This window comes from Diplotaxodon limnothrissa, linkage group LG8 (genome assembly GCF_057381915.1).
Source record: "Diplotaxodon limnothrissa isolate DT_005_m linkage group LG8, D_limnothrissa_male_GT1.1, whole genome shotgun sequence".
Lineage (NCBI taxonomy): Eukaryota > Metazoa > Chordata > Actinopteri > Cichliformes > Cichlidae > Diplotaxodon > Diplotaxodon limnothrissa.
The window spans coordinates 30590016-30604352 of record NC_140603.1 but is presented as its reverse complement, the minus strand read 5'-3'; the positions used below and the strand labels follow the sequence as shown (position 1 = coordinate 30604352).

Below are 14337 nucleotides of genomic sequence, written 5' to 3'. Positions count from 1 at the left end.
AGTTACTGATTACTTCCCCAAAAAAGTAATCCCGTTACTTTACTGATTACTTATTTTCAAAATTAATTAGTTACTTTTCAAAAACATGACACCTGAATGCGTGATAAAGCGATGGACCTTTTGGGCCAATTCTGCATAATCCATCTTATAAAAGTGAGTCAAACAGAAAAGTGTCTTTTTAAAGAATTGTTTATTACTTTTAATCTGAACTTTATAAAAACTGCATCAAACAAACATTACATTAAATTCAACAGTCTTTGACTTTAATGAATTTGTTTAACATTTAAACATATTTCTGCACATTACACCAGATTTTAAGAAAATAAAGGCTTAAACTGTATTTCTGCAGAATCCACCATATAACATAAATTATTTTTGTGTACACACACACACACACATCCTTTCATATAAATACAGCAAAAAAATTAATAAATAAAATAAATAGAATTAACAATAACATCTTTTAACAGTTGGTAAAGTGCAGAGAGGAGTAATATTGAGATTACCAAAACAGAAAAAGCTATTGCATGCTACATTTAGCCTTTTAATCCAGTCTCAGTTTGTGGCAACCCTGAAAAAGACCTGTTTTATTGTTTTCTTTTGGACTGAAACTGTGGTTATATCGCATCAGCAGAAGCTTCTCAAACCTTCTATCAGACACTCTGTTCCTTTTTGGGGAAAGCACCAATCCACCTAAACTGAACAGCAGTTCCACTGGTGCACTGGACGGAGTTGGACTTTGTATTTCATGTACATCTTTTTGAGATTTGGGAACTGATTCAGAATCTCAAACTCATAGTCTGACCTTAAAAAGTCAGTTACTTCTTTTTCTGCTGAGAAGCTTTCTGTGGGCTGGTTCTGAAATTCAAAAAAGTCCATTTCGGCTGGGCTGGCTGCCATTTGGGACACGTTAGTGTTGTCAGTTGCAGGAACAGCTTTACGACACTCTGTTATCAGGAGCTCCTTCACATACTCTCTCCTGCGCTCATCTCTCAGCCAACGAAGTTTAAACTTGGGACAAGTGGCCGCTGCGAGAAGTACTTCTTGGCTGTCCAGAACAGCATCAAAACGAGTCTTGATGGCCTGTAACATACAATATGATGCATCTAAGAATAAAATTATTTTACTATACAATTACCTATCGTCATTATTTTGTGGGCTTTACAGCTCTAAACCATCTGTATTTTCTATTATCAATACTGTATGAGATTTAATTTTGGTTTTGTTGATATTATGATTAATATTCATGATTAATGATGATCAATGTCCCTGATATTTAACAAGGGGTGAATACTTGGTCTTTTATTCTATCATTTTAATAATTGTACCCGCTGCTTAAAACTAAGTCTAACATCCACCCACTGTGAATGGTATAATAAATTTAACAAATCCACCCAAAGCACTTAATAATAATCTTACCTTTACAATGACATCTGGAAGGCATCATAGAGGTCATCTTTCAGGGCAAGCGTCTTTGACCTCAGGCTTGTGAGTGTTGGCCTTAAAGCCCCGTAGGTGCACTCATCCCCTTGTAAGATGTCCAGAGCCACTGTCAGGGCTTCATCACAGTACAGTACTCTTTCAAGAACTGGTACTCCCTTTCATTAAGGCACTTGATTCCCAGTTTTACACACAGGGGATTAAGTTCATTCAAGGGAATTGTGATGATTCTAGAAATGGCCTCATACAGGGAATTCCACCTTGTGGATGTCAGTACCATTAGGTTTCCTCTGGCTGACTTCCTCCACCTGTTCAGAGGCTAATGTTGATCGACTTGCTTTAGTCCAAAGAGCAGAATATTTTGCAGTGCTACTCCTATATGCAGCCTTGGTGTCTGCACAGGAGTTTAGATGTTTGTCAACATCGCTTGTTGAAATCAAGTTAATTGTGTGCGATGCACATCTGTAGTGTGGAGGGAGGCTGAACTGTGCATCACCAGATGTGGTTGAAAGAGCTTCTATGACATCAGTAAAGGTCGGTTCTTCGTCATCACCTTCTTCATTTTCAGATTCAGGGCTGACATACTCTGAATGCTTTGGCAAAATTGGATACACTATCCGTTACAGTGGCAACAACTTTGCCTTGTAGTCCATATGATGAATGGATTTCTTCAAGCTCTGCTCCGATTACATCATAGGTATGGCTGCCTCTAATTCTCTTGCATGCTAGGGCAGCCTTGTTGTGTTGTAATGTGGAATTAATCCAGTGAACTATTACACCCATAAAACTTTTATTATTTACCGCCCAGATGTCAGCAGTGGTGGAAACAAACTCTGCCTCTTCGAGTGTAGCCTTCAAGTTAGAGTTCATTTTGTCATATTCTCTCTCAAGGTGTCCTACAAATGACTTTCTCTGGGGCAGCTTGACACCACTTTTAGTTGGTAGTTTTTCTACGATGCGTCGGAACGATTCAGAATCTACAGTGGAAATCGGCAACATGTCCTCGACGATATAGGCAGCGACGAGCTTCTTCAGTTCAGCGGCACTAAGTGCTGTCGCTCTTACGTCTAGTTTAACCTGTTTAGCAGGAGTGGGTCCATCTGAGGTTTAACATTCCTGTGGCAGCGTGCTAGGTGCTTGCTCACGTCGGAAGTGGAATTTTTCGACGTAGAAAGAAGTTTTCTTCCGATGCAGAGTGTACAACGTACGCTTATGTTTTTGTCGCTTTTTAAAGAGTCAAATTCAAAGTAATGTCGTATTTCCAAGTATTAAATGCTGCACGATCGCACTCTATCCCTCGCTCCATGTTTCTATTGTTGATTTACAGATGTGCTACCACAGCCGTCGCACACGCTTGCGTCATTGTCAGGAGACACTCTCACAAACAAAATCACAGTTTAGTAACGCAGTAACGCAACATGCTTACGGGAAAGTAAGTGTAATCTAATTACTTTTTTGCAATCGCAATCCCTTACTTTACTTGTTACTTGAAAAAAGTAATCAGACTAGTAACGCGTTACTGCCCATCTCTGGTCCAGGGTTTGAATCAGCCGGGTTCTTGCTGTGTGCCAGAGCTTCCTCCCACAGTCGCCCAAAGACTGTGGGAGGAAGCTGGAGGTCCACTGACCGTGTGTGAAGAGTCGTCTGTGTGAGCCCTGTGACGGATCGGTGGCCAACTTTGGGTCTACACTGTCTCTCACTCAGTTGAGTTATTTCAATTCAGTTTCAGTTCAGTACTTTATTGTCCCAAAAGCTGAAATTAGTTCAGCAGCAAGAGCAACAATAAAAATAAACAAAACAATGATAAAATTAGTTATTCACCATGGAAGAGGCGGGTTGCAATAGGGGTAAAAGAAACCTGGAGTCTTTTGGTCTTCATCACAGTTACTCTAAAACGACAGCCAGAGGGCAACAAGTCTGCAGTTATGAAATTGGTGGAGGGACGGATTAAACTGGACATCCTTGCAGTGCAAACCCATTTCTCCTCTGCACACGTGCTTTAACTCTTCTGCCAATAACGATGACTCTTGACTTCTCATTAATGACGAGTTTGACAAATCGGTATATCAATAAAGTAAGGCCGTCAATGCTAACGCATTAACGTGTATTAATCTGTCAACACAGTTAACGCAATTAAAGTTTTTAATGCAATTAACCGTCTGGAGTGCAGAATGACTCAAACTGCCTGAAATGTCTTTGTCCACGCATTTCAGGCAGTTTGTCCAAAGTCTGTCCATTCTGTACTCCAGATGGGTTAAAAATTTCAATCGTGATGACGCGTTAGCGCGTTAACGTTGACACCCCTGCAGTAAAGGTCTGGTTTGAGAACCATCAGAATAGGTTCTCCTGAAATACGACAGAAAAGACAAACAAGGGTAACTGATAGTAGGCGTCCAAGTTGGGAAAAGGAAAGTTCATTGATCATCTCTCACAACCATCCAGCCGGCGTACAAGTGCCGCTTCCTTTAATGTCCTTTAAAGTTTAAATGCAGTTTCAGCCTCCTGTGATTGTTGGTTTATACCAAACCTTTTAAATTCAGGATCCGTCTAGAAACGAGCATCATCGCACAAACATCTCCGCGCGCCCCTCGACGTTTATTTTATTCACTTTAACAAAACGATTCCTTCAGATGAGAACTTTTTAAACCTTTCAGGAAGGTTTTATCACCACGGTGTTTGTCTAACTAGCACAGGCTGGTGAAGGGAAAAATGCTAATGATGCCCAAAAGCTAAAGCTGAAGTTTCAAAATGCAAGTACACAAACGAATGAACAATGCTAGTCACAGCAGCCATCGTCTATATATAACCCAAGCTCCCGAATGAAAGTCTTTACCGCCGTGTGCATTGCTGTGCAACCTTGTGAATGACCTAGACGTTGAGTGACTCTGCTTCGAAAGGACAACTCTTCAGTTCTTGGATTAAGGCCTCATCCTGTACGGTCCTCTATTGAGATGGAAATTAATATTTCAGCCTTTGACAAATGGCTTTGTGAATGCTTTTAAAACTCTATTAAAAGCTGCCTTTGGATTTGAAGGAAATGAGAATCTGTGCTACTTCAAAAATTTGGAGACTGTTTTTAAAAGCTGACTGACAGAAATAGAAGAACTCCTGGTACTTTTTGGGGATAACAGGTAACTCAGCTGACAATAACTTACACACTCTGTCCTCGACGCTTTGCACCGACTTGAAGGGGAAATCTGGATATTCTGTAACGGTCTTTGGAAGCAGATATGCTGAATTTTTGCAGCAGATACTAAACGGAGCGTCTGTGCAGCTGTTCAATGAAGGAGAAGAAAATAAATATTCTTCTGCCCTTACTGCAGAAAGTCCTCCATCCTCGTCTCTCCCTTCTCTTCCTTACTTCCTTCTCTCCTCTCTTCTCTCATTCCCTTCATTAATAACAACAGCAGACTCTATAACCTCACACTCGAGGTGCTTGCCCTTTCCGCACTCCAAGATATACAAGCTACTTTCACCTGACGAGGTTAATTGAGATGTGAAAGATCGCAGCACAACGAGCGGCACGGTCACTCCTGGGCGTCGGGGCTGCACTGAGCACGCCTGGTTACCTGCCCTTTCTGCAGCTGTAAAAAAATGAGATGGACGCACTGATTAACGCGGCATTTTTGCACAACCCGTTCAGGCTGTTTCACACACTCGCAGTAAGTAAAACAGGAGGAGGCAGCAGCAGATCCACAGCCTCTAGGCCCCGTCAATATTTCATTCGCTGTTAAATATTCAGCACGTGTTTCCTGCCAAAACCTCGATAATCCAGTTATGACAAAACAACGAGATGATCTGTGTTCGGGAAAAAGATCCTCGTGTGTTTTTTTTCTGTGAATTTCCCACACTAGTGTCACATGTTTGGGACACAACCACAGTTTTCCTCAGAAAACTCGACATAATCGTTCCACCGCAACGAAGCTGAAGAACAAAATGTTCCCTCTGAAATCAACACAGCTTCTAAATCTGTACCAAATTATCTGAGATTCAAATAATATTCTTGTCACGCAAAAAACTATAAAGGCACGCATAATAAATTCATCAGCACACAGTTAGTACAAACAAGCGAATGGCACGCGGGACAAGTCTCGGCAGTCCATCTGCATCTAAGGTCAAAGGTCACTCTTCCGAGGAGGCCAATGTTCACATTTTGGACAGAGAGGACAGATGGGTTGAAAGAGGAGTGAAAGAAGCATCTATGTCCACTGTGAGCAACCATCTTTGAACAGAGGCGGGGCTTACGACACCAACTGTCTGCCATCTATAATCCAGTTTTGAGATCCCTTCCCAGACGCCTTAACGCCCACTCACATCCTGGGCCATCTGACCTCAGGAAATCACATGATAGGGTGGGGCCAGGTTTCACAATGAGCTCACCCGAAACTCTGGCTGATTGGGACCCACACCCGCTTTCACGCCTTGGCTCAGGCGATTAGAGGATCATCAGGGGGTCCTTTTGTCCCTCTGTGGGGGGGAAACTCCCACTGGGTTTGAATCAGTCTCCACCATTTGACCTTAGAACTGAAGAAGCTTCTCGGATGAGAGGTGAAACGTCTTCAAGCAACTTAAAGAAGTCCAGACGCTTTTCTTTCCAAGCTCCTTAGACTGCTAATGAAGCTGAAGGCCTGGTTTCTCTGTGTTTCAGAGGTGCGTGGTCCTCACAGAACAACCACGCTTTAAAAGTTTAATTTCATAGAATAGGATCCATTACTGCAGATTAAACTACCCAACCGATTACAAAGTATTTAAATGCATAATGATACTAAGTGCACTGTCCCATTGGTCGTGCAGCACTCAGCTAACGTCAAGATCTCCTGAGGCTGTTTTTTCCAAAATGTGAACATCTTTTCCATTTCACATTGCTGAAACTGAAATCTTTGAGTTTGGACTGTTGGTTTAATAAAACATGACATTTTCCAGACACCCTGGAAAATGTTTCCAATCTTACCTTCTGACATTTCATACAAGAAAAGATCTGAAAGTGCGGCATTACTCAGTGTCACCATGACATGGTTAACAACGACTGTTTGAATCTTATTTTCCAGTGGGGTGGGTGATACCACGGGGGGACCGGCCGCTCTCCTCGTTTCCGAACGCTGAACCAGAAGTTTGGTGTTGATTCCAGTCGTGAGACTCACATCAGCTCAGAGCAGCTGTTACGCTCAAAGCTCTCGAGTGTGTCTGCCAGCCTTGAAACGCTCAACATCCTCGGCTTTTATTAGTGAAGGGAGGCAGCGTGTTTCTGATCCTGTACCAGTGTTTTAAAATACCAACAGCCTCAGTCTGGAGCCTCCCACAGCAGGGCTCATTAAGGATTCAGGAGAGGAGGCTGTGCGTGAGAGAGAGAGGGGGGAGGAGGATATAAAGGGAGTTTTAGCATTAAACAGGCCTTGAGTATATCACACACACACACACACACACACCCTCTCTTGCCTCACCCCTTATCCAATCACACTTAAGCATGATGATATTGTCCATTAGCATTGACTGGCTTTGCTGATGTTAGCACAAAGCGTGGTACACGCACACACTGCCTCACCTCTCCCCTTGAGAGATTCATTAGCAGATCACAGCGGCCGACTTCGACATGCTGGATGTTAGAACGCAGAGGGAGACATGACGAGACACAGGAAGTAGTTTCAGGATGAAACAGAGCGTGTCAGGATGTGAACACGAGCGGAGGAGATGCTCGAAAATGTACCCACTTAACCCCAAAAAACCGACGACGGTGATTTTCATCGACTCGATGAATAAATATGCGTTCATGGTTTTTTTTTTTAAGTTGTGTCTTCACTGGACGAGACTCACATGGACCAAAGGACATGTTCCCAGCTTCATTATTTAGTTTTTCTTAATGATTCACTTTCTTTTTAAACTCATTTTGGAGCCTTTTTATCGGATCATGATACATTTTTCATTGTATGGGGGAACTATAGGAAGAATGCTTCAGTTTGTTAAATTTGCCATGTATTGTTGTCCTTCATTATGTTTTGATGGAAAGTGTGTTTTGGGGGGCATCGGGTAAAATAAGCCCAATGTTTGTGTTAACCGTGCTGAACCAAACAGTGACTCCATCTTTACCAACTTCAGAAGTTGACCAGAAGCAGAGAGACACAATAAAGAGTGAAGGGTGAGCAAACCAAATAAGCAGGAAGGACAGAACAAGCTGATCTAAGCAGATGTTTTCAGTTAAATCCAAAGTGAATTTAAGTGAAATACCGATAAGGAGCTAAGGAAAAGTTTAAAGTCTTACAGAAAGGCAGTGTGAAAGTATAAACGTCTCCAAACTTTCCTAATTTGGAGCACTTTCCCACCTGAATCCACACCTCCGAGTAGATAAGTCAGCAAAATGCATGCAAAATGCAAAATGAATGCAGCAAAAGTCTCCCATCTGAGCACCTACACGGCTGAGCTCATTTGCATTTGCACAGAATAATACCCGACTGTGCAGTGTGCAGTGTTTCTGCATCTAATGACCCTCCAAACTCACTGATCTATCGCTCAAACTGGAATTCACTGGATTGTGTTTCTTTGTCTCAGCGGTACCAGAGGAAACATTAGCAGTTCGGTCCATTAAGAGAGGGGCCGTTTCCCCCCCGAATGTTAACTGCTGCTAAAGCTAAAGTGAACGCGAAGGTCAGAGGCGCCGGCGTTCGGGTCGGTTTCCTGTTTCAGTTCCACTTCCGTCATTTACTCCCCCCTGCTGATGCTCTGAAATGGGATTTCGAGCCGGCGCACAAAGCAGCGAATGACAGCGCTGGCAGACACTGGAGGCAAACTCATAATACACTTACACGCTGTAATGTACTCGCACACGCAGCTAATATGGTGGGGGTCCGTGCGTGTGCTCGATGCAGGTTTTTACTCATGCACGCACAAAGAAGTGTTTGTGACTCACAAACACGTGACGGTTGTGATTGTGAGGAATCATTTGCATCCTTGTTGCTGTAAGTCCGTCCACATTCCACTGTGTGTGTGTTGCCATGGTGACACAGCGAAGTTATTGCTGTATGTGCTCTTAGTGATGTTAATTCAACTAATATGGCTGAGCGGAGACCAACAACTAGTCTGCCAACGAAGGGAGGGAGGGCGAGCGAGAGAGGATCAGTCTGAATGACATCACAAAGGGAGAGAGAGACAACGAGAGAGCGAGGAAGGCGATGTATGAAAAAGGGGAAGAATGAACGAGTGTCCTGATGCTCAATCATCCAGGGAAGTAAATCTCCAAAAGTTGATTCTGTTCATCTGGACGTAGCGTTTCGTGGGAGAAACATTTCGTCACTCAGTGACTTCTTCAGTCTCAGATGACTGCAGGTTTCAATCTTATAAACAGGACATTTGCATAATGACTGAAACCAGTCATTAGGAACTGATTAAGGTCAGTTCCTTAATCTTAATTATGCAAATTCTCATGACCACTGACCAAAACCCACTGATCCATGGCCATGAGTCCCATTCACAGAGAGTTGGGGAATGGCTGTAATCACAGCATTGTAAGATGGTGACGCATTTTTTTCTAAACACCGGGTCTCTGTGGCTTTTAAAGCCCAAAACACGCTGCGCCAAAAATTGGTCCACCCCAAGGATCGGGTCCCCCGACCAAACAGAGTAACATAGTGTACACTGTTAACTGCCAGGAGGATTGGCAGGTTTTATACATCGGGGAAACCAAACAACCTCTGGTGAAGCGGATGCCACAACACAGCAGAGCCACCTCGTCAGGCCAGGACTCTGCAGTCTATTCACACCTACAGGCCAGTGGACACTCTTTCAATGATGAGGATTTAACATCCTGGACAGGGAGGAACGCTGGTTTGAGGGCGGAGTCAAGGAGGCCGTTTACATGAAAAGGGAAAGACCATCTCTGAATCGAGGAGGGGGCCTAAGGGTACATCTGTCACCATCTTACAATGCGGTGATTGCAGCCATTCCCCAACTCTCTGTGAATGGGACTCAGTGGTCATTGGTCTTTGATCAGTGGCTGTTGATCAATGATCATGAGAATTAGCATAATTAAGACTGAAGAAGTCACCTGGATGAGTGACGAAACGTTTCTCCCACAAAACGCTACGTCCAGATGAACAAAATCATCTTTTGGAGAATGAAAAAGTGGTAACAAGGTAGTGAAAGGAAGGATGGGAAAAGGTGGAGTCCAGACTTCAGCATCAGTTCCTGCAGGCGTTAAAAAAAACCAACACCCCCCCTAAAAAACAAACAAAACAAACAACACGGGTCCATCCGCAGGTTGTCTGTCAGAGAATAAACTGGTGATGGGCTGGTGTCCAGGGTGCAGACTTCATGGCATCTGTGATTTAAATAACTTTTTACTCACATTTTACTGAACTTTTGAAACACCGGTCGTGTCCAAGTGCTGCTAAAAGATTGTGCTTTGGTTCCAAACACGGTCGTTCTTTTGGAGAAATGACACGCTGGAAGCCAGCGCTCCCTCTCCTTAATGCCATAACTCGGCGCGCCACGGTGCATACGTGGCACGATTTGACAAAACGGCATTAATCAGCGGGATGAGAATGGGCCGGCACGCCAACAGGATCGATTTTTAGTTCAAGTCGAACTCTAAGAACATTTTTAAACATATTCCCGCGGGAGATCACGTCAAAGCGAAGGATAAATGTGACAGCTTCAGACTGTGACGCTTTTTTTCTGAGAGCACAAAATGTCAGATCTGCTCCATCCATCCACTGTCAAACACAAGTGCAAATACAGGAAGTACTCACATCAAAACTACAAGTAAAATATATACAGGTATATTAAAAATAAGACAAGCTTTTACTTGATTGACATGATATCATTTGGAAGAGCTTTCCAAAAGGCAAGTATTGTCATTTTCTTATTTTCTATCCATTATATTACAGTAAGTTTAAACGGACTCATTCTGCTTAGATTCGCTCTATGGACTCCACTACAGGAGCTTTGACTGACTCACATCTCCTCTTCCTTTAAGGTCACCTTCCCTTTAACCCAGATGTCTGATTACCTGCTCCGTGCACACACAAAGCTTAAACAGCAGACGGAAAAGGCATCTGCGCTCTTTCTGACATCACACAGCGCCTAGACTAGAAAAAACCTTGACACAGTGTTTAGAGCAGTCTGAGTTCACCTCTTGGATTACTTGTACATGCACTGAAGTCAGTATTTGAAAGACGATCATCCACGACTGGAACGAAACAAATATGTGACAGATAATACAGAAAAGCAAAAACGTCCACCTTAAATTCTCTGCTTAGGTTGGAGAAAATCAAGATCAGGGTAAAACAACTCCTGATCTGAGAGTTCGCTGACTTCCAACCTCCTCCCATATGAAGCCTCTCAGTTGACATCAGTAACAGTAACACGGCAGACCCCCATCATGTGACAGGGGTCTGTCATGGAGCGCACCGAGCCTGCAGTTGTGAGGCAGCACTAACTGCGTCACAGTACATATGCTGCTAGCTGCACAGAACAAGGTGCTCCGCTGTACGTACACTTTTCCCCGATGATATTCTTGTAAATATCAGGACCTATATCAGTGAACTTTTTGAAAAGATTTAGTGGCGAAGCCGAGGAGGAAGGATAAATGTTAAAATTACCATTATCTCCTCTGCTCAGTGACAGCGCAGCCTCAACGTGGGAGCGAGCGGCAGATAAGCGGGCCCGTGCAGCCGGTTTGATGTATAATAGCTGTGATGTGTTACGAAGCTCTCTAAGCATTCATTAGGCCTTCATGCCTCCACTGTTTTTGCAATTATTGTTGACCTTTAAGAGGAAGGATTGATTCTCAGAACAAAGCGCGGCGCCGCTGCTCCCATCTGTTATACTGGAGTCATGCATGCAGCGCACACATGCACAATTCATCTCTGAAGCAGAGGCTCCCTCTGTGTTTCTCTTACTAAATATCACACAGATCAGCTGGAAATAAAAAACCACAAACTCACATCCTCTGGGAACAACGATATGAGAAACCGTACAGCGCGGTTCCTCCCGGTCACATTTGGAAGCATGTTTTTATTCTGTGACTTTGGCATGTAGTGACGGGTCGACCGAGTTTCACGTGAACTAAAAGGGAGGTGCCTGAGGTAGGAACATATTTAACCACAATCTCTTCGTGAACACAATCATGATGTTTGAGTGATGGCCCCGTGGCACGCTGGACAAACCTGTTTGATAACGTGTAATCACGTCAACTTGGGCTGGACTATTTGCTGCAAAGCTCATTATATTAAACTGGCTTCAGTTTAGGTTTGGAGTGGATTTTAGGGCTTTAATGTTTGCTTTTAAAGCTGTGCGCACACTTGAAGCGATGCTTTGAAACCAAAAGTTTCTCTGATCCCACACTTTGTGTAACCAGTGGTTATTTCTTCCACAGTTGCTTTCAGTGACCTCTGATCATTAGGCTGTTGCGAATTGCTTCCTGACTGGATGCAGCTTAGAGTAGTGCATGGTCTGGGATCCCCCCCCCATCACTGTATCCTGTGACATGCTATCGCTACGGGACGCCTGGTTAGTCCCCCAATCTCCACCAATACTGGCAAAGCTGTTTTTGCCTTTACTACTTATTAACAAAACTATGACTTCTTCTCTTATAGAGATGTCTCTTTAGCTGTGTCTTCCATAGGTCCTGTTTTTATTCACTTTAGTGATTTTACCACTGATTTCAGTTACTTTATGGAATTTCTTTCCTTTAAACCAGACGTCTCGAACGCCAGTCCTCAAGGTGTCCTAAAACTTTTCCATGTGTCCCTGTTGCAACACATCTGAATACAATTAGTAGGTCATTAGCAAGACTCTATAGAACTTGACTGAATGCTGAGTTGGCAGCTCAGCCATTTGATTCATGTTACAGCAGCTCATGAGTGAATGAACATGGTGCAATAAAAGATTTCAGAAGAACATTTTTCCAAACACTTAAATTTACTTGAGTAGGGTTAGGGGTTGCCACTTCAGCATGCAGTCAAGCTCTATACTCTTGCTAATGACCTACTGATTTTATTTAGGTGTGTTGCACCAGGGACACATGGAAAAGTTTCAGGACACGTTGAGGACTGGAGTTTGAGACCCCTGCTTTAAACTGTGCCACTGCACCATTAGCAATTAGCATATAGCAGGTGATAACAAAATAAACAGCAGGGAGGGTGAAAATCTGTTTCCTCATTGACAAATACACTGCTTACTCCATAAGCACCGCCTCCAACCTGCAAAGCTGCAACTGCTTAAAACACGACTCTTACCTCCCAGCATCCAATACTGCTGTGGCTCGTGGATCAAGGCACCCTGTGTGTATCTGCACAACGCCATCTGACAGAACAGCAGTGTGTGAAGCCCTGAGATAATATAAAACTACAAATAAACAGCTGGGCAGTAGGAAGGAAACAGATGAAAGAATGTAAAGCATTAAAAAATAAGATTATTCTCAGCAAATCCACATGCGGTGGTTTAGTAGCTGCAGACCGCAGGACGAAAGTGAGGTCAAGATGACAACAGTTCCAACGTGTTCACTTTCATTCATCGGTTAACTGAAAACCCAGCAGCTGCTCTAAAAGGAGGCAGAAACTACGAACCAAACGTCTGCGTAACTGATGGCATCACAGCTTTCTAATAAAAAATGGCTCCGACATGCTTAATATCAGAAAGTGCTGCTGCAAAGTAATTATGACTTTAAAAAGTGGAACTGCCCTTTAGATAACTATATGGACGTGACTCAGGCTCTGCTCCCCGGTGCTCCCAGTCACAACATTTCCCTTTCATGTGCCTTCTTCCTTCCCTCCTCCTCCTCCATCCCTGTAGAACTCCTGCATCACCATGGTAACAGGCTAAATAGTGAGGCGGTGTGGGTTAAGCATCACTCATCCAATATTTATTATCAGCCACTTAGGCTTTATGGCCTTATGATGGGAAATCATCAATGCTGTGACCTGTGGGTGGAAACACGTGTGAACGTGGACTGCTCAGATAGTGGCGACATAAATGCATCTACACAACCACATAAATGCATCTACACAACCACATAAATGCATCTACACAACCACATAAATGCATCTACACAACCACATAAATGCATCTACACAACCACACCGTGTGAACGCTGCGTGACAACAGCAGTTTAAAGGAGTCATTGCTCATTTCCAGTTCCGTGTTGTTAGTCTGGGAATCTACTGGAGTAGCTTAGCATGAAATCTGACCAGCAGGTGGGTGTGGCTTCCGGGGTATCTGCACTCTGTGACATCATACAGATCCAACAGCAGAAAATACAGTTTCAAACGACATACTTAGGGCAGTTTTAAGCTCCATTTAAAAGCCAGCTTTCTTCTGATGATAAGTACAAAACCTGAACAGCAGGTGGCCATAAGGGGATGGCCACAGTGACATACAGAGCCGAGTGTGGGAGAGCCGACTGTGAAACTGTGCACTCTGAGAGCTCCTCAGTGTTTGGCTCACATAAATGTGGGTTTATTTCAGGTTGGGTTCGGATCGGCGCTGTTCAGCGTCTCTAGAAAATGACGCTAAGTTTGTCAAGACAGTTTATTTATATAGCGCACTGAAACCCAACAGACGCCCACCACAGTGCCGCACAGCAAGTACACCGATCAACAAACAGTGCCTCACGCTGAAACATGACATCGAGAGAGGGGGGTTGTGTTTCTGGTGAAAGCACGAGAAGAAAAAATAACAACAAGGTAGCGGAGAGGGAGCAGAAAGCGAGAAATAATAAAGCACCTGACAATAAAAGCAGCTCACACGGAAAATAACAAAAAGAAAAACCTGGAAAGAAACTTTTCTCAATAACTCGCCGCATCTCCTCCCGCCTCCCGTCTTCCATCCCACCTCTGCTGCCTGCAGCGGGAAACATTAGTCTGATATGAACTGATTTCTGCACTGATTACACCTGATCCTGCAACA

The 14337-nt window shown here is 43.6% G+C and overlaps 1 protein-coding gene and 1 pseudogene across 1 annotated transcript in view; both read right to left on the bottom strand.

The window, feature by feature from the left end:
• LOC146627407 (glutamate receptor ionotropic, delta-1-like) overlaps positions 1 to 14337 on the bottom strand; it is a 628504-nt gene that overhangs the window by 529155 nt on the left and 85012 nt on the right. The gene's annotated exons all lie outside the window — the stretch shown is intronic.
• LOC146627408 (uncharacterized) overlaps positions 545 to 14337 on the bottom strand; it is a 65760-nt pseudogene continuing 51967 nt past the window's right edge.